Consider the following 23,609-nt stretch of genomic DNA (forward strand, 5'->3'; position numbering starts at 1 on the left):
AAAGTCAGGCGGCCGCTTACCGCCCCAGCGTCGCACGGCTTCAGCCGCCAACCCCCAGCGGCGTCTCTTTAACAGGCGCGACGGCCGCGGCAGCCTCCGTGGGAAGAGCCGCCCAGCGCGCCCCCACCCGGCGAGTCTGCCCCTCCCGGGAGAAGCGGGAAGATCTCCTCCCCTCAGGCCAGTTGTCCCGCTGCCTCCAGGCAAGCGGCGGGAGCTCGGCGCCGCTCGCTCCCCACGGCAGGGGCTGGGAAGCGGTTGCACGTCGCTCCTCTCACGGTGAAGCCCCTCGCTTCTAGCCGAATCTGCCCGCCCCCACCTCGGCAGCTCAACGCCCCCCTGCCGCCGCTGCTCGCCCTTCGCAAGGCGGCACTCGCCTCCTCACCCCCGGCTCAGCCAACCCGCGGCCGGAGGCAGCAGGGCAAACCCTCAGCGCCCTCACCCACTCACCCCGAAGGCAGCCCCGCCAATCACGCACTCGGGCGGCCGCCCAGACGCCGAGCCGCCGGCGCTAACTGACAGACAATTCAAACCCCAACATCCGCCGCCGTAACGGAAGCCGGGGGGCTGCGCCCCCGCTCCGCCCACCATCCGTTGCATCGGCGCTCGGCCACGCCGGCTCAGCGGGAGGAGACGTGCGATTCTGGAGATTGGTACTTGACTGCCGGGGCCTGGCGCTCCGGTTGCAGCCCGGCGCGGCGGCCCGGGGCTTTGCGGGGCCGCCTCCCCCCCACCCTCCCCGCTGTGGGTCAGCGTTCCCGGTGCTGGTGTGCTGCGGGACTGCTTGGCCTCTGGGGACGCCGGGGAGAGGGGAAGCGAAACGGCTGGGGCCCGGGGGTGACGTGTGGGCAGCCCGGCCTGCCGTCGTCAGTGACGCCTCTGTCCTGACCAGGTGAAGGGTCCCCACAAACTGTTCACCCTCCGCCCTTGCAAGCTGCGCAGTACCCGGCCGTCTCTTCCAGAAAGCCTGTGTTGGCGTACTTACCTAAGGAAACAATAAATTTGTTTGTTTGTTTGTTTTTTTCCTGAGAAATCCACTTTGTTCGTTTGCTTGCTTGTTTTTGAGTTACTGTCTTCTGCAGCTCAAGGGGCCTCAGCTGTCCCACTGTAGGCCGCAGGGCTGGCCTGTTTTTCCCATAGCTGGGAAAATGCACTTGGATACCGTGACACCTGCTACAGTAAAATGGAGTTTCTCAATTAAAGCTCTGTATTGATGTTTATGCTGATGTTTTGCCATCAGAATGCTGCTGTAATGGCGGACTTCATCAAAAGGAAGCTCAGTCCAGTGGGCATGGGGAGCTGGGCAAGCTCTCCTTCCCTGTCTGCTCCAGCTGGGCTGCTGCAGTCCTGCGGCCCAGGGTCCAGCCGGTGGGAATGCTGAGCAGGTGTCCTCAGTACAACACCCACCCACCCACCAGACAATGTCAGCTGCAGATCTCCCACCTCATCACCCCTATCCAGGCAGGTCTCTGGTACCTGGTCCAGACCTATGTTCTCCCCAGTAACCTGACTGTCAAACCTGGCATCTCTGCAGTACCTGGCACCCAGGCCCAAGCTCTCTCCGTTAGCAAGGTCCCACACCACCTACCCTGTTTGCTAGCTACCTTGGCTTGAAGTTTGCTAGTGGCACACACAGACAGAACAGAGAGCTTACCCAGTAACGGCAGGCATTTGGCTAGGCAAGTCTGCTGACCAGCAGCTTGTTTTCACACAACTGCCCTCTGTTGTCCTGCTGCCTCTCTGTTTTCCTGTGCTTGTTCATCCCGGATGTACCTTCATCCCGCCCTTTCCCCATCTTTGACCTTTCCCCTAAAAATGCCATAATACATTTTTCACAATTAGACAAACACTCTAAAATATCCCATAATTAGTTTGTTCTCTCCAGAGAGACTTGTGATAATCTTCCTTTCCCCTCATCTGTTAGAAATTTACAGTTGAATCTCCTCAAGGCTTTTAGTTGTTCCTTCAATGGCCCATCAGTGGCCTGAAATTTCTGGTCTTTGGGATTGTCTCCGACATCCCCTGGGTTTGTGTTTCTAGGGCTTAATTACTTCTCCTGTCTGTTGTCTAAATCTTGCATGTTAAACAGCTGTTATGCAGATATCCTCGGGAAAAAAAATGATTATTCCACGTATCCTTATGGTGTGTACTGAAGAAGGGGGGCATCTCTGGATATGAAACAGGGTGAAAGGTAGAGATAGACAATTATAAGTAATTATTGATTTGCTAAAAACAAAAAAATTATTTTTAACAAATTACATTGGTTTTCCTAAATGTGCCTCAGTATGGTGGGTGTCCCGTTTTGTCCATAACTAAGCACCTATCTGCAGTATAAAAACTCCAGAACAGATTCCATTCTCCTATGTGGATTTGAATCTACATTTTCAAGAAGTGTAGAGTGTCATTCTTACCTGTACCATCTCTGGCTTGCTGACTATTCAAATATATAAAAGGAAGTGTCACACTGCCAATGGGAATGATGAGCTTTGATGTTGTCTTTTGAGAGTCGAGGGTTAAACCCCAATCTGCCACATTCTGGATAAATGTCTGAAGTAATGGTCTAGTGAATAAAGAAAGGATATTATTATTACACTACCCCTGTCTTTTGTAATATATACCATTATTTCCTTTGCTGTATGCTGATAATTTCCAAATAAAGAATCATAGAATCATAGAATAGTTTGGGTTGGAAGGGACCTTCAAAAGTCATCTAGTCCAATCCCCCTGCAAGGAGCAGGGACATCTTCAACCAGAAGAGGTTGCTCAGAGCCCCATCCAGCCTGGCCTTGAACGTTCCCAGGGATGGGACATCCACCACCTCTCTGGGCAACCTGTCCCAGTGTTCCACCACCCTCCGTGTAAAAATTTTTTTCCTAATAGCTACTCTAAATATTCCATTTTGGGTCAACTGATATGTTCTGCTAGATTTTTTTTTAAATCATTATCATCAGTCTGAAAAAGCCTGAACATTTTTGTTTTATTTCAGTCTTTATCAGTTATTCAGGTAGTCCTACCCAGAAGGGAGAAAAAGCTCTAAAGGAAGAATTAACATTTGAATGTATCTGTGTGTTCTGTTGGGTTTTTTTTGTTGTTGGTTTGTGGTTGTTTTTTTTTTAATGAGACAGCCTCAAACATTTTTCTGTGTTTATGTAAAACTCCAACAAACAATAGCATCCTCCTCTAAACATCCGAGGTGTGGTAGGCTGTCTAGGACTCCAAATCACATATGGAGATGCTCAGTCATGGCATAGCTTGTTAAGTTTTTAGGATCTAACCATGATGGCAGCATTTTATACTCTATTTGTGTGATTATATATTAATAAAATTAAAATAATTACTAATCAGATCCCTATTCTTTAATTATTTGTAGGAGAAATGTGGCCAGCTTACCTTAATTGGTTTTTTCGGTTTGTTTTTTTTTTTTTTTTAGTCATGGACTCTCTTGGTTTCTTTGTTTTCACATAAACCTTTGAAAAGTACTAGCTCAATATTTACCAGAAAACACAAGTGTTTTTTTTTCCCCTAGTTCTCCCCTGTTATCTCTTCTGGTCCTTGTTTGAAAGTTTTGATCTGAAATCACTTCTGACTGCTCTCGCTGTCTTTTGAACTCAAACATACCACCTCTTGGCAGCAGGAGCTTCCTCACAAAACAGCAATTTCAGGTCTGCTGGTACTGGGTTGCTCAGATAATAAGCAGTTATGTGAGGAGCAGTGATTAGGGGTGATATCTCTCCTGCTGTGAGACGGTGTGGCTTCACCCTGCAGAGCTCATCTGCTGCCTGCATTGCTGTGTTCGTTCTGGGTCAGGAGCTTAATGTGTCTGTATAAATGCAATACCACTCTGTTCCACTCCTTGGCCTTTCAGGCAGGACATAAGCTAAATTGCTTATAATTTTTCCTCCCTGAGCTAAAAGTTTAAATGGTGCTTCTCTGTTGATGTATCTGAACACTGTGATCCACCACCAGCACTCTGCTGAGGGCAAGGCACTTGCGTTGCGTAGATGAACCGTGGGGGAACAACCGCGATATCAAGGTGAAAGTGTTTACACACATTTTATCTGTTACCCTTCCTGAAGCTGATAAAGCTCTTAAAATTACCTGCCTACATGTGATGATCCGTTGTTGTTTATGTGTCTTCTGGGTTTTTCTTCACTTGCTTGTTTGCTAAGATTGTTAGGTTCATTAAGAAACTTAGAAAGTTTTTCCTTTTTCACCCTGTAAATAAGAGGCAGGAAAACTTCCACTTATCATCTCCCAATCCAAATGAACAAACTCTAGCCTGTAGGTGTAAATGTGCTGTTTTGCTTTAATAGTTTAGGTTTTGTTTTATGTTTGAAAGCTGTATTTAAATGTCATTTAATACTTGCCTTGCAGAAAGCATTTTGTAGCGTCATTAATTGCAGATTGTGGGTGATGCTGATAACACTTTGTGAAGTATTTGATTAAGATGCAAACAGCCAGCCACAATATTTGAAAGAGTAAGATACAGCCTGTTTTTTTAAACGTCAGAACAGCGTTAGGTCTTAAAGAGAAGTGGTCCTATATAGGTTATTCAGCACGCTGAATTTGTTTCTGTAAAGGTAAATACTTTTGGTTCAGAGACTTGTAAAATATTCCAGAAGAAAATGGTACCTTTTTTGCACAGTAAGTAGCTTTAAGGAAAATAGGTAGTTCGGAAAATGTTTTGATATTCTACTGCCACTTAGTTCTTTGAACATTTGAGTCTTTCAGTATTTCTTAAATCTTTAAAACAGGTTAAGGTTTATTGAGATGTTATGTAAAATACAATTTGGGAGATAAGTAGCCTTGCTTATGAAATTCCTAACTCACTTCAGGCAAGAACCTTATCCATAAAGGTTAAGTAGAATATAAAACATTTGCTTCAAGCATTTAAATAAAATACTTATTTTAAAGGTGAGCAGGGATTGTTCCTTTAAAGGCTGGTATTTTCTCTTTAGTTTACTATGGAAATCTTAAAGTTTTTATAAATAAGCAGAAGTAAGCAAAGTTAACTGAAATCTGTTGAACCAAAGTACTTCAGTCAGATAGATTGTAGTCAGCTTACTTATCGAGTAGTAACTGAACAAGTACATGTCAGTGCAGAGTGAAATAGGCTATCTTAAGCCATCCAAGATGACTCAGATGAAGGAGCTGTCAGTGGATGCAGAAAGAGAAATTTCTCAAGCATCTCAAAATCAACCAAAAGTGTACATCAAATATTGACTTTTTTATTTGAAGAAGGTTTCTATCTGTTCCCTCTTTAGCGTGTTACTTCTCGTAAAAGCTCGTGGAGAACCCTGCTGGAGAGTTGGTGAGTATTAGTTTTGCTTTCTTAATAAAACAGAACTTGTTATTGTTTTGCTGATCTTTAATGAGGATGTCAGAAGGAGCCCCAGATTTTGGAAGCCATAGGAACACATCCCTGAGTTGTCATTGAGGATTGATTGTCATTTAGAGTTGACTTTAAATTCCTTTCACCTAATTTCCAGTCAATCGTATTTCCTTTTCCTTTTATACTGATGCTCTGAACATCATTCACAAATAAGATAGATGAGACCTTTATAGTTTTTACAGATAGAGGGACAAGGCTTCACACACCAGAAAGGAAGCTGCCCTGACAAAAGTAAGGGGGTTTATTTGAAAAAAAAAAAAAGAAGCTTTTTTTTTTAAAGGCCTTTGTGTTTAACTGTGGCAATCAAGATGCTAATTTTGGCTTCTCAGACAATGGTAGATCATCTTCTGTGTACCCTGCAAATCCTTTATTTTCATCAGACCCAGACAAGACAGAAACACCTGAATCCGGTGGTGTACCTCTACCCTGAGGGAGAACTCATTGTCCTGTGCTGCACCAATGCCTTTGAATTACATATGAATGAAGATCCCAGCTCCAAGCCCCAGAAAGCCTGTTGGGGATTTTGTTGGTTTGTAACACTTCATCTCTTTTCAAAAGATTTACATACTGATATAGGAATTTCACCATGAAAGATTAGTCCTGGAGTCTGACAAAAGCAGAAGGAAAAAAGCGATGGCCTCAGTCAACTCTCTGCCCATGTACTTCACTTCAGTAAAAAGGAGGAAGGTTATCGGGGGTTACGATATCTACATTTTGTTTGCCACACTAAAGAATCTGAGAGGGAAGGGCCTATGCAGTGTTCTCATGAAGTTCGCGAAGAAATGTAAGGAAAATAGGAGATGACCTAACACCAGCCAAGGAAGCGCTATTCACTGCTGACAAATGAATATGAGTCTTGATTTTTGTATTTGTTACCAATGATTTCTTTTGTATTTTTAGAGAAAGGAAATTTGATCTTAAATCTCTTTATTATTTCTTCTCAAGTGCTGAGATGAGGTTAAATTCTCAGCTATGAAATGTCTAGGCAACCTAAAATCTTGATTGTTTTAATGATTATAATATATTCTGCACCTGAATTCAGCTGTGGTACCCTTATGTAAGTGTTCTGTGTTTAATTTACTATCCTCCCCATGTGCCGAGTGTGAGAAACCATGGACTAGGGTATTGTTTATTAAGATTTATGTTAAGCCCAATGTAAAGGTCAAACAGCAAAAATCGCCTATGCAAACTAAAAACAGCCACCGGATACCGCTTGTGCAAGATAAGATAACCACCAGACGGCTCCCCGTCGGGGAATCGAATCAGAGTCACGAGATAAGATAACCACCAGGTATCCCGGAACCGACAGAAACAGGGCAAACAACCCCATATAGGGAAGACTTCTTACTTCGGCCTCAACAAACACCAGGAAGCAGAAAACGACCCCCTAACAACAACTGAAGCATGCCTCCACTACCTCATGAACACGGAAGTAAAGATGTATAAAAAGGGGCTGTTTGAACTGCTCAGCACGGCAGTTGGCGGAGCGCAGACTCCCCTGCCGTCCAGCGCTGTTTTTGCTCATATTCTACTTGCTATAATTAATAAAATTTTTAATTGGATTATGATCCGTTGTGGTCCCAATTTATAACAATTTCTGGTGCCGTGACTCGGATAAGGAACGGTGGGCTTTGGTCCTCCGGGGAGGCGCCCCGCGACATTTCGCGGCCCCACGACCAACAGCTTACTCCAACCTTACCGACGAACCTAAATTCTAGGATATTGAGCAAAAAAGGACCGGTAAAATCCCATAAAATTCTGTGCACGGGAGTCCGGACGAAGACGCAGGACGCGTAAGTATATTGCGAATTTGTTCGCGGGTTTGCCGTTCGGGCGGGATTGGGTTTCCTGGAATATAACGAGTGAGAGGTTCGATATACTGAACCAAGCGAGTGCGGACTCTTAAGTACTGCGTTTCCCATCTCCCGCGAGGGACTGGGCCAGGAACAAGGGGAGCGAGTGAGTGTATGTTTGTGGATATTCCAGAAGATGGGGGCGAAGGGCAGCAAGCCTTCGACTCCCATGGGAAGGGTACCCACTGTACCTAAGAATACCCCTCTGGCATATATCTTAGACAATTGGAGATATTTCCCTGGAACCCTAGGGAAAGATAAGCAGAAAATGATAGAATATTGTACTAAGATATGGGGAGGGAAGAAGATTTCTAAAAATGTCTTTTGGCCAGTCTACGGGTCAGAAGAAGATTGGGTAAGACAGCAATTAAACCTCTGGGTTAATAATAAAAAAACCCCTTAACCCGGAGGAGAATCAATATGCGGAAGTGTGGCTAGAAAGACCGGGAGCTAGACTTTACCCGCTGAATGAAATAAAAACTAAACAAAAGAAAAAGAAGGAAGCGTTAGATGAAACCCTTCTAACCCCCCCTCCTTACATTCCTCCTCCTGCTCCTGCAGAGGTCCCCAGAGCGCCCACTCCCCCACCAGAGTCGGAACAAGGCTCTCCCCCTCTTCCTAGACGCGTAACTAGAAGTCAAAAAGGGGCAGCTCAGATGTACCCCCTAAGGGAAATACCCATGGGGGGACCTCAACCTGTGATCGGATATATTTCCGTACCCCTAAACTCGGCTGACCTACGAGATTTTAAAAGAACCGAGATGGGAAACTTAATTGAGGACCCACTCGGAGTGGCAGAAAGATTAGATCAATTTTTGGGACCAAACCTTTATACTTGGGATGAGATGCAATCTATCCTTGGTCAATTATTTACTACCGAGGAAAGAGATATGATTAGACGAGCAGGAATGAGACTGTGGGATGCTCAACATGCCCAGGGACCCCAAGCAGATATTAAATGGCCACTTCAAAGACCTAGTTGGGATAATCAGGATCCGGTGCATAGAACCCATATGCAGGACCTGAGAACTATAGTAATTCATGGAATTAGAGAAGCAGTACCCCGTGGCCAAAATATCAATAAAGCATTTAATGAAATGCAAAAGAAAGATGAAAGCCCTACTGAGTGGCTGGAACGACTGAGGAAAGCCCTTCAGCTGTACTCTGGGGTAAATCCCGACGACCCTTTAGGGCAAGCGCTCCTCAAAACTCAGTTTGTGGCAAAATCATGGGAAGATATCAGAAAGAAGATTGAAAAGTTAGAAGACTGGCAGAATAGAGGGTTGGATGAATTATTGAGGGAAGCTCAGAAAGCCTATGTAAGGCGGGAAGAAGAGAGCAGCAAGCGACAAGTAAAAATGATGGTAGCAGCAGTCAGAGAGGATCGCAAAGGGCGGACTGGTGAACACAGATCTGCTGGAACGAAACAAGGGAACGTAGTAGTAAAGAAGGAACAGAGATTTTGTTTTTACTGTGGAAAAAAAGGACATATAAAGAAGAATTGCAGAGAAAGGATCAGGGATGAGGAAGTATTGAAAACGGAATAGGAGAGTCAGGGGCTCTATATCTTAGGGGACCGGAGTCATCATGAGCCCTTGATAAAATTAAAAATAGGTCCCCACAAACAAGAGTTCACCTTTTTAGTAGACACTGGGGCTGAGAAATCGACTATTAGGCAAATACCTGAGGGATGTAAAGTTTCCCCTGAAAAAGTACAAGTAATTGGAGCAAAAGGAGAACCCTTTAAAGTAAGCAAAATCAAAAATGTGGTATTCGAAACTGAAAATAAATTTGGAATGGGTGAACTCTTGCTCGTCCCTGAAGCAGAATTTAATCTGTTAGGACGAGATTTAATTGTTGAATTGCAATTAGAAATTAAAGTGAAAAATCAAGAGCTAACGGTGTCTGCTTATCCTTTGACCGTGGATGATCAAAAACAAATTAACCCCGATGTCTGGTACTCTCCGGACACAATTAGTAGACTGGAAATCCCACCGATTAAAATCCAAATTTCCGAACCCCACATACCTGTGAGGGTAAGGCAACATCCCATATCCCTAGACGGATGGAAAGGATTAAAACCAGAAATTGATCGATTGTTAGCACAAGGAGTCTTAGAGCCTTGTATGTCACCCTTTTACACTCCCATTCTGCCTGTAAAGAAACCAAATGGGAAGTATCGGCTCGTACATGATTTAAGGGAAATAAACAAAAGAACTATCACCCGGTTCCCTGTAGTAGCAAATCCATACACACTGCTAAGCAAGCTAGGACCCCATAATTCCTGGTATAGTGTGGCTGATTTAAAGGATGCCTTTTGGGCCTGTCCACTGGCAGAAGAATGCCGTGATTATTTTGCCGCATTACCTTTTGGTATAAAGTGTTTATTGTTGTTCATATTTGCTATAATTATTTCTTTTCTATCTATTATATATGGAAGCGTACAAAGTGTGTTGAAGGAAATTGCTAAACTTATGCAACCACACAATATTAAGTATAGAAGATATGCTGATGTAAATAATATATGCACTCTAGATATACGAATTAGACGTAATAATTTGAACTGCAATTGTTATCCATTTGCTTGTTCCAGGTGTAAGGTATGCCAGAATAAATGGTGGACACACTGTGAATGTGGATACCCTCCAATAGGAGTTTGCACACAGTGTTGGAAAATCCAAAGAACTCTTACTGAGTGGAAATTAAAACAATTAGAGTCTAAACAAGAAATTATTCAAGAATCCCATGAGTGGTGGGAAATTTTTGCCAAAGGAATAAACCCTCAATATTATTGTTACCACTCCACCGAACCAGTCCCCTTTATAGCTGAAATCTTGGCTATAAAGTGCAGAAGGGAAGTACTAACCGTGTCTTGCTTTGCCCCATTAGTTAAAGCTGCAAAGTGGGAAGCCTATGTAAACAGACAGAAAGCCCGAAGCAGCTGTTCTCCTGAAGAATTCCCTTGCTGCCGAGAAGATGGTACACCCCGTGGCTCGAAGCAACCGAGTCGACGGGCAAGGCAGAGGAGGAACAAACTATGGAGAAAAGAACCAGAACAATGGGACACTAAAGCAACAATGGCCAAACTTCCCCGGGACTGGTAAAAAAAAATTTACTTAAATTGGCAAAATTGACAGACACCCTTTTTCCTGGTATACTGTTAGTTTTGTTATTGATAATAACCCAAGCAAATGGAAATCCTCATGAACCTATGAACTGGACAATAACAAACATAAAATATCCAAGTAATCCAATCCAAGCACGAACTACACCGGGCACAGTTAGTTTCAATGTGAGTTTGCATGATCTAATTACTGAAGAAGATCGTAGAGATGAAGCGGATATATGTAAACCAATTTATATATGTCCAGCATCAAACCCTGGTAAAGGATACTGTAATTCTCCAGGTCATTATTACTGTGCATATTGGGGGTGCGAAACATGGGCCTCTGAGTGGTCCGCACCTGGAGACCAATATCTAGAAATAAAGTGGTCACCGGAAGGATGCGAGAGACCTAAATTACACGGAGACCGGTGGGGTCATTGCTTGAGTAAACCGATTCCTTGTGTGGGCATCAATATAACTATAAAAAAATCCTGCTCAGGACTTTTGGCTGGCAGGGAAATATTGGGGAATTAGATATTGGGAAACAGGTGCAGACAGAGGAGGAATTTTTCAAATAATGAAGAGACCGATGCCCCACGATCCTTTACCAGTAGGACCAAACCTGGTCCTGAATCCACCCACTTTCTCCGAAGAAAAGATTGCCCCCGTAGTTGTTGTAACATCTTCTCCAGACTCCCTTTCGGAAACAGCTAATGACATTGTGACTGAATTCTCTTTATCCAGGGATCTAGAGTTGTCAGAATCCAAAGATCCCTTATGGAATCTAATGCAAGCCTCTTATCGTGCCCTTAATGAAAGTAAACCAAATTTAACTAAGGAATGCTGGTTATGTTATAATGTTAGACCACCATATTTTGAGGCAATTGGAAAACCAGGAAGGATTCGATGGTCTAATGGTTCAAACCCACGAGAATGCCCATGGAATGACCAGAGGAACCATACGCAAGGAATTACTATTCAATTAGTAACAGGTCAAGGAAAATGTATAGGTACAGTGCCCGAAAAGTATCAGCCTTTGTGCAACCGAACAGTTACTAACACCAATATAGAGAAACACAAGAATCAAAATAACAAATGGGCTATCCCGACACCGGGAGCTAAATGGGTTTGTTCAGACATCGGAGTAACGCCTTGCCTATCCCTAAACGTGTTTAATCAATCTCAGTTTTGTGTACAGGTGATTATTGTTCCTCGTCTGATCTATCACACCTCTGAGGAGGTGTTACGCCACTTTGAAGGAGACCTGAATAGACAAAAACGAGAGCCAATTACAGTGGTAACCCTAGCTACACTGCTGATAGCGGGCGGAGTTGGAACAGGTACAGGCATAGCCTCCCTAGTAAAAGGTCAGGAATTACAAAGTTTGCAGATGGCTGTAGATGAGGATTTAGCAAAAATAGAACAATCTATCCAAAATTTAGCCACTTCAGTAAAGTCTTTATCAGAAGTAGTGTTGCAAAATAGAAGAGGATTAGATCTATTGTTCTTAAAGGAAGGAGGGTTATGTGTAGCTCTCAATGAAGAATGTTGTTCTTTTGCTGACCATACGGGAGTAGTCCAGGACACCATGTCTGAACTCCGGAAAAGGTTAGATCAACGTAAGAAGGATCGTGAGGCGGGCAGGTCATGGTATGAAAACTGGTTTAATGTTTCACCTTGGCTAACCACTTTGTTATCCGCTTTAGCAGGACCGCTTATCATGTTGATTTTGGGACTTATATTTGGGCCTTGTATATTACGCTATATTTTACATTTTATTAAAGAACTGTTTGACATAGCTAAATTGCTTATTTTAACTACGAGGTCTGGGGCAAAATATAAGAGTGTATCTATTAATGAGGATGAAGATTGTTGTGAATGCGTTATGCCACGTGAGAACTATGCCTATTGTAATTGTGAGATATTACCTTGTGAGTGTTATGATAAATGTTTGGATTGTGGAAAAAGGTTTGCTTGCAGTGCCGAGAATGAAAGTAGCGTCTAATAAACAATAATAGGATAAAAAGAAAAAGGGGGGATTGTGAGAAACCATGGACTAGGGTATTGTTTATTAAGATTTATGTTAAGCCCAATGTAAAGGTCAAACAGCAAAAATCGCCTATGCAAACTAAAAACAGCCACCGGATACCGCTTGTGCAAGATAAGATAACCACCAGACGGCTCCCCGTCGGGGAATCGAATCAGAGTCACGAGATAAGATAACCACCAGGTATCCCGGAACCGACAGAAACAGGGCAAACAACCCCATATAGGGAAGACTTCTTACTTCGGCCTCAACAAACACCAGGAAGCAGAAAACGACCCCCTAACAACAACTGAAGCATGCCTCCACTACCTCATGAACACGGAAGTAAAGATGTATAAAAAGGGGCTGTTTGAACTGCTCAGCACGGCAGTTGGCGGAGCGCAGACTCCCCTGCCGTCCAGCGCTGTTTTTGCTCATATTCTACTTGCTATAATTAATAAAATTTTTAATTGGATTATGATCCGTTGTGGTCCCAATTTATAACACCGAGGAAGAACTTCTTTGGAGAACACAAGTAAGTTTGGTTGAGATATTGTCTTAAAGGTGTTAGCTCATTCCAGAAATTTAGAGCTGAAAGTCACTACCACAATCCATGGTTATCCAGACTTCTCACATTCTGCAAATTGCCCAAGATCTGAAAATTGGCTAGACAAAAGATTAAAAATAGCAGGAGATTATTTAGTTCCTTGAATACATTCTTTTATTGGATCACTATCAAGAGAGTACAGCCTTTATTCTTTTCAAATATGCAAATAGTTACAAATAAAGAATTTTATTATAAAATTGGTAGTTTTTAAACTAGAAGCATGGAAAATTATTCCTATTAAAAAGTCCATTCTTCTCTTTAGGCATTTTTCCTTTCTCTAAGGTATGGCTGTAATAGGAGAAGAAGGTTCTAATACACAGCTATAAGACCACAGTATTATATCTGTGCCCTGGGGACCAGCACCGGGGTATAATTTAAAAAGCAAATAGAAAAGTGCCAGTACCTGACATTGGTCTTTATAATACATTAATAAAGCTATGTTTCTTACAACTCTGTTTGCTGCATCACTTACAATAAAAAAATACAGTACTGTGTTTGTTTCAAGTTCTGCATTTATTATATTGATCTACATCGTATTTATGAACAGTCAGAAGAGAAGTGAACTCTTACTCATATCAAACTATTCATACCAAATTATTAATTAGATTCTGTAAAGGATGTAATATATCCTAAATGACCAATCTCTTGCTATATATGGCTCATATATGAACACCTGAAGTTATCTTGTGTCTCAATCACTTGAAAATTGGAAAAGAAGAACTTTTCCTCTAATTTTTATTTTGATAATCATGTCTGAGAGAGAAGTATCCTATGAAATGCCAGCATTTTTAAACTGTTTAGCTAATGAGTCACTCTCAGTTGTCTAGAGAATTATTTAAAGATGCTCCATTCATCCACAGGTGTTGACAAGGACAGCATGTAGAATACTACTTTGTCCTTGAAGCAGTGTACTGAACACATGTAATGGCTTGGGAGAATGAGTGCTAGTAGCTAAGAATTCCTTCAATCCAGTGAATTTTCATTAGTACTCATGTCAAAGGAGGATAAGTTTGAGTGGGAGAGGCCTTGGCTGTACAAATTCTGTGAATCTACTGTGGTTGATTAAAACTAACAGAGGGTAAGTGAGCTTCTTTATTGACATGTACTATTTATACTGCTTTTAGGAGAGCACTGTTTGCCAGATTTACTCACTCAAAATAATCTTTGGATAATTTCACCAGTGAATGCTTTCAACACTCAGATTTTAGCTCTGAAAGCACAGCTCATTATAGTGCTAATCTTCTGCTCAGTGTCCTAGGTGTTACAGCTGTGCAGACTGTGACTGATGGTAGGGGTAGTCAGATCAAGCTCCAGCTGAACCCTGATCATCCTGCTTGTGCAATGATGTTTATTTATATCAGTAATTGGTATTTTTCTCATAGCTGTGGACCAGTTCACAATTTATTGATAGCTTTCTAAATTATTAATTGGGAAGTGTTATGTATTTGACTTTGCATAGAATAGAACAGTTTTTGGGACATTTTTGTTGCCCTGTCATAGAAACTCTTGAGATGAAGACCAGGCCTCCTTCCTGAGGTCCACCATATTGCTTCAACAGTATTGTTGTAAAAACAGAAACAAAAATTAACACTCCCTCAAAGCTCCAAACCTTCACAATGTTAAAATCACTTTTTTTTTTTTTCTCTAGTTCTTTTGATTCTGATCACTATGGACTTAATTTTGCTTTCAGTGACCCTGAATAAACATGTGGCAGCCTGGTACATACTGCTTTCCCAATCTCTCACACTTTGCAAGCAGGCTTACATTTTAGTTGTTATATAAACAAGAATATCCAAAATGACTTCATCTGGATTAAATGCTTTTGAAAAATGACAATTATTGCCCTGGGGACTTGACCTGGGGTTTTTTTTTCTATAAGGTAGCTCACTGGGGAGTGGCAGTGTAGATTTCTTCATGCTATGCTGCCACTTCAATTCAATTGTACACTCCTGGGGACTGAGTAAGCAGATCATGTTCTGAAGTCTGAGTCTTTATATCATCTCAGCATGCAGCAAGCATACTTACTCGTAATGGCTAAGGCGGTGGCTGCAGTGATATGACTCCCTCCTCTAGATTATAAAAAGAAAAAAAAATACCATTTCATTTTGTATGTCATTACAGACTACCAGTCACCACTAGTCTGGTGTTGATCGGAGCCAAAGACATCCAAGGAGAAAGACTTTGCCTGCCTCATCCTGGTTCTTTGTGGGACAACCCCGAGCCAAGCATCTCAGGAGGCTGAGGTTCTTTTCCACATTCTGTCACTGGCCAAAATTGTCTCATTTTCCCGTGTTTCAGCTCCCCAAGCTGTAGTGTATGAAAAATGATGTTGACTTTCTTTGCAAGTTATTTTGAGGACCGTTCTTGTAAGAGTCGTGGGCATTACTACCAATTGATTTTTCTATGATTAAAATTTATACGCTTAAGCATTGGTTTTGAAATTTTCCTTCAATATTATAAAAAGTCTAAAAACATTTCATGTATCAGTCAAGTGGATTGCTGTGGTTATCTGTTGTCGCTTCTTGAAGTGTAACCAATTAAAGTCAAAGCTTGGAATAGAGTTCCCTACTGCAGCAGAGTTGCAAGTGACAATTACAGAAAATCACCACTAGATGGAGTCAATGATTTTCTAAATTATTCTTCGTGACTGGCTATAATAGAGTTACAAAGTGATTATGATCACTGAGTTGTTAAGTGGAATATGATAATTTAAGTAGCTCACCTGTATCTTGTTATAATTGCATTATCTGTTCTTTAAGCTTCACAATTCTATGATTTTTCACCTCATCTAAAAATATTTTTTATAATTTGATGCTGAATAACAATATTTTAATAGAATCCTTTATCAGAGTTACAACATCTTCTGTCAATGCTCACATTCCCTATTCAGGTCTCTAAGTTGTTCTTATGATTCTCTTCAATCCTGTAATTTCAAAGGGTAAGTTCAATTCTAGTGGTTTCATCCTTTTTAGTAATTATAAATTGATAAATACAGTGAATTGCTCTACTTACAATTTTTAGTTCAAGTTTAAATAAAAATACTGTTATGCACTGTTCTAAAAAGCAACCTGGAAATCATCAACAATCATGAAATCCCTGTTGTTAGAAGTAAGCTGTGCTAAATTTACAAGCATAAAGATTGTTCTGTCAGGATCTGCAAACTTCACCTTAGACCAAGAATATATTCATTTCAAGTGTTATCCAAGTGGAATTGTAATAATTTTTTCATGTTGCATTACTTAGTATGGTCTAACTGCCTTATCTGAAGATAGCCAGACAGCCAAAAATTTCATTCATTTTTATTTCATAAAATAGAACTTGTTTTCACCAAAGAGTTATCCAGACATGGCAACTTTCTTCCCATGGTCTATTACTAATGTGTCACTTCTGAAGTTGTGCAGAATATACAACCGTTCTCAACTTCTTCATTTTCTGAGATTTTTGCCCTGCAGGCAGACCTTTTGTGTTGTCTTTTGTACAAAATAAAAAAAAAGAGAAAAGATTTCCCTTCAACAACATTGCTTTCCTTGGACTACAAGTACCAGGCAGATTTTTAGTAATTTGTTGAAGAAAACCACTTAATTTCTGGCAAAACAAGCACGTGGCAGTACTTAAAAGGAACTCTTTCACTATTTAGTGAATATAATCACTAGTTCAGAACTATTTAATCAGTGCTGGATCTCTTGTAACACAATTCTTACCTTATTTTGTTTCTTCTATTAATAACAAGGAAAAAAAGTAATAAAAATAAAAAACTAATCTTACACAGTATTTCTGTTACTAGGCAAATTAGTTAATGCTTTCACATTCCTACTTTTAACCAGCTTCTTAGACTTCATTTATTCTAATAAAATAATTATTAATGATACTGAAAATAGAAGATAACCATTTTGGATATGTGTACTACACAGTGAAAAAGCCACACGACAGAAAGAGATATATTATTTAAATATCATAGGAAAACCAATGAGAAAAGTATAACTTTAAAATCTATTGTTGGCTGTAACTATACAAAATTATATAAGTATTTAAAGAAAGCAGATGACCTGCATCTTATTTTTTAATCATCCTCATCAAAAAGTGATACTGAAAAGAAAAGTGATTTATGTCACTCACTTGCTTTTTGTCATCTTGTGTTTAGTAAAAAACATAAACAAAACTGAGGAGGCAAAACAGAAAAACATACCTTTTTTTTGAGACAAAAGCCTATGTTTTGTTGTATATCTGTAATCTGAGCCCTATTATTCTAGTATAATATTGCTGTAGAACACAAGCAGTCATATTCAAGCCTATCTGTATGTAGCTTTTTCTATTCAGGTTGCTGAAAGCCAGACCAAGAATTTATCTAAATTCTGCTAATTATTTTTGGTTCAAGTGTTGTCCAGAGCACAATTATTTTGCAGGCTAAATTCATGTTCTTTTAATCAACTACTTCTGCAGGGCCATAGGTTTAAAAATACACAGTACAATTACTTTCATACATAATGATGTAGCTAAGACTTTAATAGTTTGTGGTGTCTTTTCACATCTAAACAAGTAAATGAGTTTATACAACAATTGCGTTGAATAAAGGTCACACACTAACAAATTAAATGGAACACATTAGAATAAGCAATTTATACATAGGCTTAATTTTGTAAAGTTTACAAAGATTATTTTTCAACCATATGTAGGCTCAGCGTCAGCTATATTGTGCATCTGATGGTGTAGTCACCTCTTGGAGTAGTTTGTTTCACTGTTCAATTAATTTCAGAATTATACCATATGGATTTGATGCGTTTGCTTTACGCATTCATAGCTGTTATCAAGAACTTTAATGGCTTACTAACCCCCAACTATGAATAAAGCTTTTTTTTTTTCTTTTTAAGACTGGAAGAATGTGGCAGAATAGAAGCAAGAAGAGTTTTTACACCTCCTCTTGTCAGTCTGAATGATTCACTAGTTGTGGTAGGCTGTATGCTCTATATCAATACAATTAAATAATCAGTACCTGTAAGTTAAATCACTTCTCACACCCACTAGTAAAAATATGACAATAAAGCTATTCCCATTATAGTTTTCTTTTTTCATTGAAAGTAATTACATGCAGTTTAGAGACTACAGCTACAAGACATAAAAAGATACCTAAAACTTTTTCTCTGTAGGTAATAAACTAAACAGAATAAAAGCTACATTTCTGTAGAAGTACAGTATGTAATTTTTAGAGGGACAAGACATTGAGAGATGGTAAAGTATCTTTTGTTTATTTAATTGTAGGCCCTGTAAATGTCTTTAGGATCCTAGACAAACAGTATTTTTGACTAGAGAATTAACTGCATGATGCAATAGTTATAAAATTAACATATAAAACTTCTTCCTAAAAGTGAAACATTGGTTTAACACTTAAACTAATTCAGTAGGAAGAAGGTGCTTACTGTTACTATGAGTTGCATGGCTAGATCTTCTAATAACCTGCATTGGGTCTTGACAGCTCAAAAGCTCTGTTAATTCCATGTAAAACCTGTGGTCCCTGTATTAGATTTCCATTAGAAACACAGGTGGCAATGGAAGTTTGTTACTACCTATTCACAGGGTTCTTTATCTAAAATGAAATTGTTACTGATGTGGTAGCTATAGTGTAAAAAATATCATTATAATTAATAAGAATTAGTTTGTCTGAACTTGTGTCTTTCTTGATCTACTCTGAACTATATCCAGGCAGCATGAAAAGTCCAACTCACTGTCTTTTAAATTTGATTTTAACATACCTTAAAGAAATAGGGAGAAATCAAGAAGGTTAATCTCTACAGATTTATGTTCTACAATGATTCGTGCTCTAGAGGTGGACAGGCCAACATTGGGCTTTCTATATCTTAGAAATGCAGATAAAAGGTAACTCTTACCTTTTGTTGTGTTTGAGTAATGATGTAGCTGAATAATGTAGCTGAGCTCTTTTTGGCACCATCAACACCAGCTTACAAAACAAAGTATTTCAGGGAAGCTCTAGTTATGAAATCTAGCTGTTCAGTCTAGGCAGCTAGTACAACCAAACATTACTATTTTGAGGCTGCAAGTATCATTCAACATGCATGAAAGGAGATTATACATATTATACGTTGTCTTTTGGTAACTAGAGTGGTCATTTTAATGGAGGGAGGATAATGAAACTTAGAAATGATGCAACTGGCCATCAATGAAGAAAAGGCTTGAACAGGAAGCATCTCAAGGCATTTTTTTTTGCAGAAAGGTTTCATTGTGCCTTGTAAACTCTTGCGTATACCTCTGTCACCTTGGAACTCTGCCTTTTTACTATGAGAAAAGATTTTAAGTCTTCTTTAGGGAAAAAATTCAATTTCGGCCTTTTAGACTTTCTGTCCTTTTGTTAGTTTTAGAATGAACATAAATGTCTAATTAAGAGGCAGATGAATTTCTGCCTCAGTAAGAAGTAATTTTGAAGTTTCTCAAACAGGGGAAGTCTTATATGAAGAAGTTAACAGGGCAGAGCAAAAAAATTTGAGGAATACATCTTGACAGACTGATTTTGTTGGCTTGCAGTGAAATGGACTGCAGACTTCATGTACTGAAGTTTGAAAATAAACTTAATTTGTCATTTATCTGCAGAATTTAAGCAAGTTGCCTTTATTTTATAGTATAATGCAATGCCATTTTAGAATGCACAATCTGTCTTCACTATTGATAGAGTCATAGGAAGGGGGGTGTCCATACTGGAGGCTTTTGGGGCAGAGTGTTATTAGTATTGATGCATTATGGGAGATGTACTTTGCCTGTGGGAAGGTTTTTTTTTTTTGGCTGGACACTTTTATTACGGAGTTCACAGCTAATCTTAAATGAGTAGGCAGTGCTAACTGCTTGAGGATGCCTGCAGACTGGCCAGGTAGTGTGGCATTGGGTGCTCCAAGACTGCAAAATGCCCACTGTGCCCTGCCCTCTCACATTTTCTGAAACACAATTTTATTACTGTCTTTTAGCAAAGTATATGAGCCAACTAACCTGCATCCTTTAAGACTTCTGAGACTCTTTACAGGGCCAAGTCATTCATATGCGCACTGAAGGTCTCCAACGTGCCCTCAAGCCCTTCCTGATCCCTTAAGGTCCTGTGACATACCGTACAAATACAGGTATGCTGAGGTGGCTTTTGTTCCTCTGTAAACACATGTAAAGTGTTGTTCTGTAGTAGAGGTCAGTGCAGGGATAGTAGAAAGGAACCGGCAAGAAGGAGAATGCTGAGAATTGCTGTTCATGTCTATCACAAAAGATACCTGGTAGTATTGTTGCAATAAAAATTAAAAATATAAAATTTAGATTAATAGCTAAGTTAACTGCTGCTATAGATACCCTTTCTATAGCTCTATCCTTAATGGTTTGAAGCCAGAATAATGTTAGTTAAAGATTCATAATTTAAACAATGTGCCTTTGTCTGACCTGTCTAAAAGCAAGAAGCATAAAATGATAAAATGCTAGCTCCATCAGCAACCTGTGAAGAACTGCTTAAGTTTGCCAAACTGCTGAAGAAACTAGGGGAAAGGTAATTCCGGCAGAGGGAACCATGACCACGGACTCACAGACCCTCTACTCAAATCATACCACTGACTCAAAAGAAGTAGGTGGAGTAACAGGACTGAGCATGTATACTCATTTACATGCTAGGTGAAGAGACTCTGACTACTCATTTAATAAAATAACAATGCATATGTATTATAAAATTGAATATGTTAATGTTTTGTGTATAAATAAAAGACAGTTTGGAGCTTTGAGGAGTGCTGTCTTGGGACAGTGTGTGAGGGGTTTCAGTGATGGTCCGTGTAGGGCCACTGTGGGAGATTACAAGCTGCACACAGCTGTGAGAATGCGACCTCAGAGAGGGGAGCTAGGAGGGTTGTTATCTCAGAGAGGGGAGCTAGGAGGGTTGTTATCTCGGAGAGGGGAGCTAGGAGGGTTGTTACTGAGCAGTGTGTTGCTGCTATCCAGGAACCGCTGTTAGCCAGCAGGGCACGTACTTGGCAGGCCTTGCTGCATGCGCTGGCCACGCGTGCACCAACACCTGGTCAGTGCTCTGCCACTGAATCTGCTGAGGGGATAAACAGAGGCTGCTAGGGGCAGAGGGAGAGAGAAAGGACACAGAGCACATTCTACGAACAACAGGGGATGCCCTGAAGGTGCTGCGCCTACCTCCCTTCTCTGCTCTGACCCCGCTGATCATCATCCTCCTGCTCGGCAGTGTCTCCAGTGTGGTCAGGTTGGTAAAACTCTCACAAAGGGAAAACAACACGCTGGTAACTGCTGATGCTAGGAACTGTAACTGCTGCACCTTTTGTGCTTTTAAATATCATGTGTTGGGTGAACTTTGTGCATAGGAATCCTATGAACTGGTTACAGACAGGCACCCACACCTGCGCACGTGTGCAAAAAAAGGAAATACCTCCACTCTGTGTGTGGACTGGTTCTTTGCACACCGGGTGACGGACCCAAGTTTTGGGACAACAGTATCTCAGAGTTCTCTCTGCTGAGTTTCTCACCTGTATTTCCAGGCTGGCGAAGTGAGATTCACAGGAGTTTTATGTCATCTGCTGTGCGCTGACCATACTAATTGGGATAAAAGGTCTTGTGATGAGCGGACTAGTGAGAAAGTCTGGGATGTCACAGAGAAGGCTGTTCCCACAGCTGAAAGCTCCTTCTGACTTTTTCTTCTCTTTTTATGTGTATGTAGAGAAAAGTGCTTTTCCCAGAACTGAAATGGCTAGGATACCCTCTGACACACCCTGGGAGAAGGCAGGAAAGAGATCTGCTCAATTAATCAACTATGACCTTGCAGAGCAGCTTACCAGGCACAAATTGTACTTGAAACATGTGCAATTAACCCTGACTAATAAAGTCTATTGTGATTGGGTAGGGGTCTTAGATATGAGAGATTGTTAAAACAGGTTATTTAGAAATGCTGGCAAGATTTGCTGGAATGGAGGCTCTGGAGGGTTGGGGGCAGGGAGCATGCTGCCTTTTGAAGCCACAGGCTGGAGGAGGATATGAGTTGCAGCTACAGTGATCCATTGAGGTCAAGTGTGGAAGCTTGGCAGGCCCACTTCCAGGCCCGAGCATATGATTTTCTTTCATTTGTGACAGTAGTGCATTCTGCAGTGATGTGCTGCATCCGCCCAGCAGGTATGTTACGTCTGTGGCAGCACGAGTAGTCCAGGGAGCCAGTCCTAAAAAGACAGGACAGGCAAGATAATGGACTGTAAATTAGTGAATTTTGTGAATGCAATATTACAAGCTGGGAAAATGGCAGCGGGTATCTATTTCCTTATGTGGGCAGATCTTTGTTAACATCCCATTTCCTGGAGTGGCTTAAATTGAACTTTGGTCTTAGGATAGTTTTTTAAACATTTGTCGTGATTTTTCCAGTATTAGGTGTGAGCCACATTTACATCAGTGTGTGACTCATATCAATAATTAGATCCTTACTCACACAGCTTAGTGAGCGCTCTACTTATAATATTTAAGTTGACTATTTCCTTTCTGAGACAGAAAAAGTACTGTGAATAAGTCTGCTGTGCAATTTGTGATTCTGTTGTGTAGGCCTTTGAAGTAATTCTTCCCATTTATTTCTGTATCAGGTATTCCTCCTGATAGCTGCCAAAACTCAAGGTATGTTCTTATATGTTTGAGCCGTATTTTGTATATATCTCTTTTCCTTTTGTTTATTCAACAGTTAATATAAGCAGAAGGATCCAAACTAAATTTTTAGCTGGAGTGCTGACTGATTAGTTTTCCAAGAGAAAGACACCAGTGGTATTATATATGGTTTCAAGATGCTCAGCACTGGTGATATTTATGAACACATGGTAGGTGTGCATAAATGAGTGTATGTGTGTGCATGTAAAGTGGCATTTTATTGAAGAATCTGAGGTAGGTTGCCATGGAGATTAAAAGCTTTGAAATGCTATTCATTGGTATTAGTTGTGTTTGCCGGACACAAGGATATTTGTTCTGCTACTTTAAAACTTTCATTGGAAAAACAGTTACACTTTTACCTGTGTTGCAAAGGCTATCCTAGTAGGATAAGTAAATAAAGACCTGATGAGCACATTCAACCTAAGGAAAATAACCTGTGATCTATTTTTGATCAACATTACAGTTTTAGTTTCTAAGTCGTTAAGATGCTTGTCTTTTAACTGTGTAGTGTTTCAGGCTATTTACAAGGTGGCAGAAAACTGTCAACTCCCCCAAACCTTCCTACCCACTAGCAAGAAAAAAATAAAGTTCTGGTCACTGGTAAATGACAAGATTTTCTTTAGATGGAAAAGATAGAGAGATGAAAAGCACCAAATATGTTCTGTTAGCATTTGCTCTTACAGTATTATATACATAGCTTTCTCTATGTATATAAGCTTTCTCTGTACAAAAAGCTAAGACATTTCTGGTGCTTTTTCCTTAAGTAATTAGAATAAAAACTTAGAGACAAGATTACCTTTGAAGATTATTGTTTTCCGCATGAGATCATTGATGTGTTGCAGTCAGTATGGTTGTTTTTTTTAACCAATAAATCAATGAAAATGCTGCAACAAATGCTGCATGTGTACACAACATCACACTCTGAATGAGTAATACAGTTTTCATAACAGACTTGAAGT

This window comes from Chlamydotis macqueenii, chromosome 5 (assembly GCF_036417535.1).
Source record: "Chlamydotis macqueenii isolate bChlMac1 chromosome 5, bChlMac1.mat, whole genome shotgun sequence".
NCBI lineage: Eukaryota > Metazoa > Chordata > Aves > Otidiformes > Otididae > Chlamydotis > Chlamydotis macqueenii.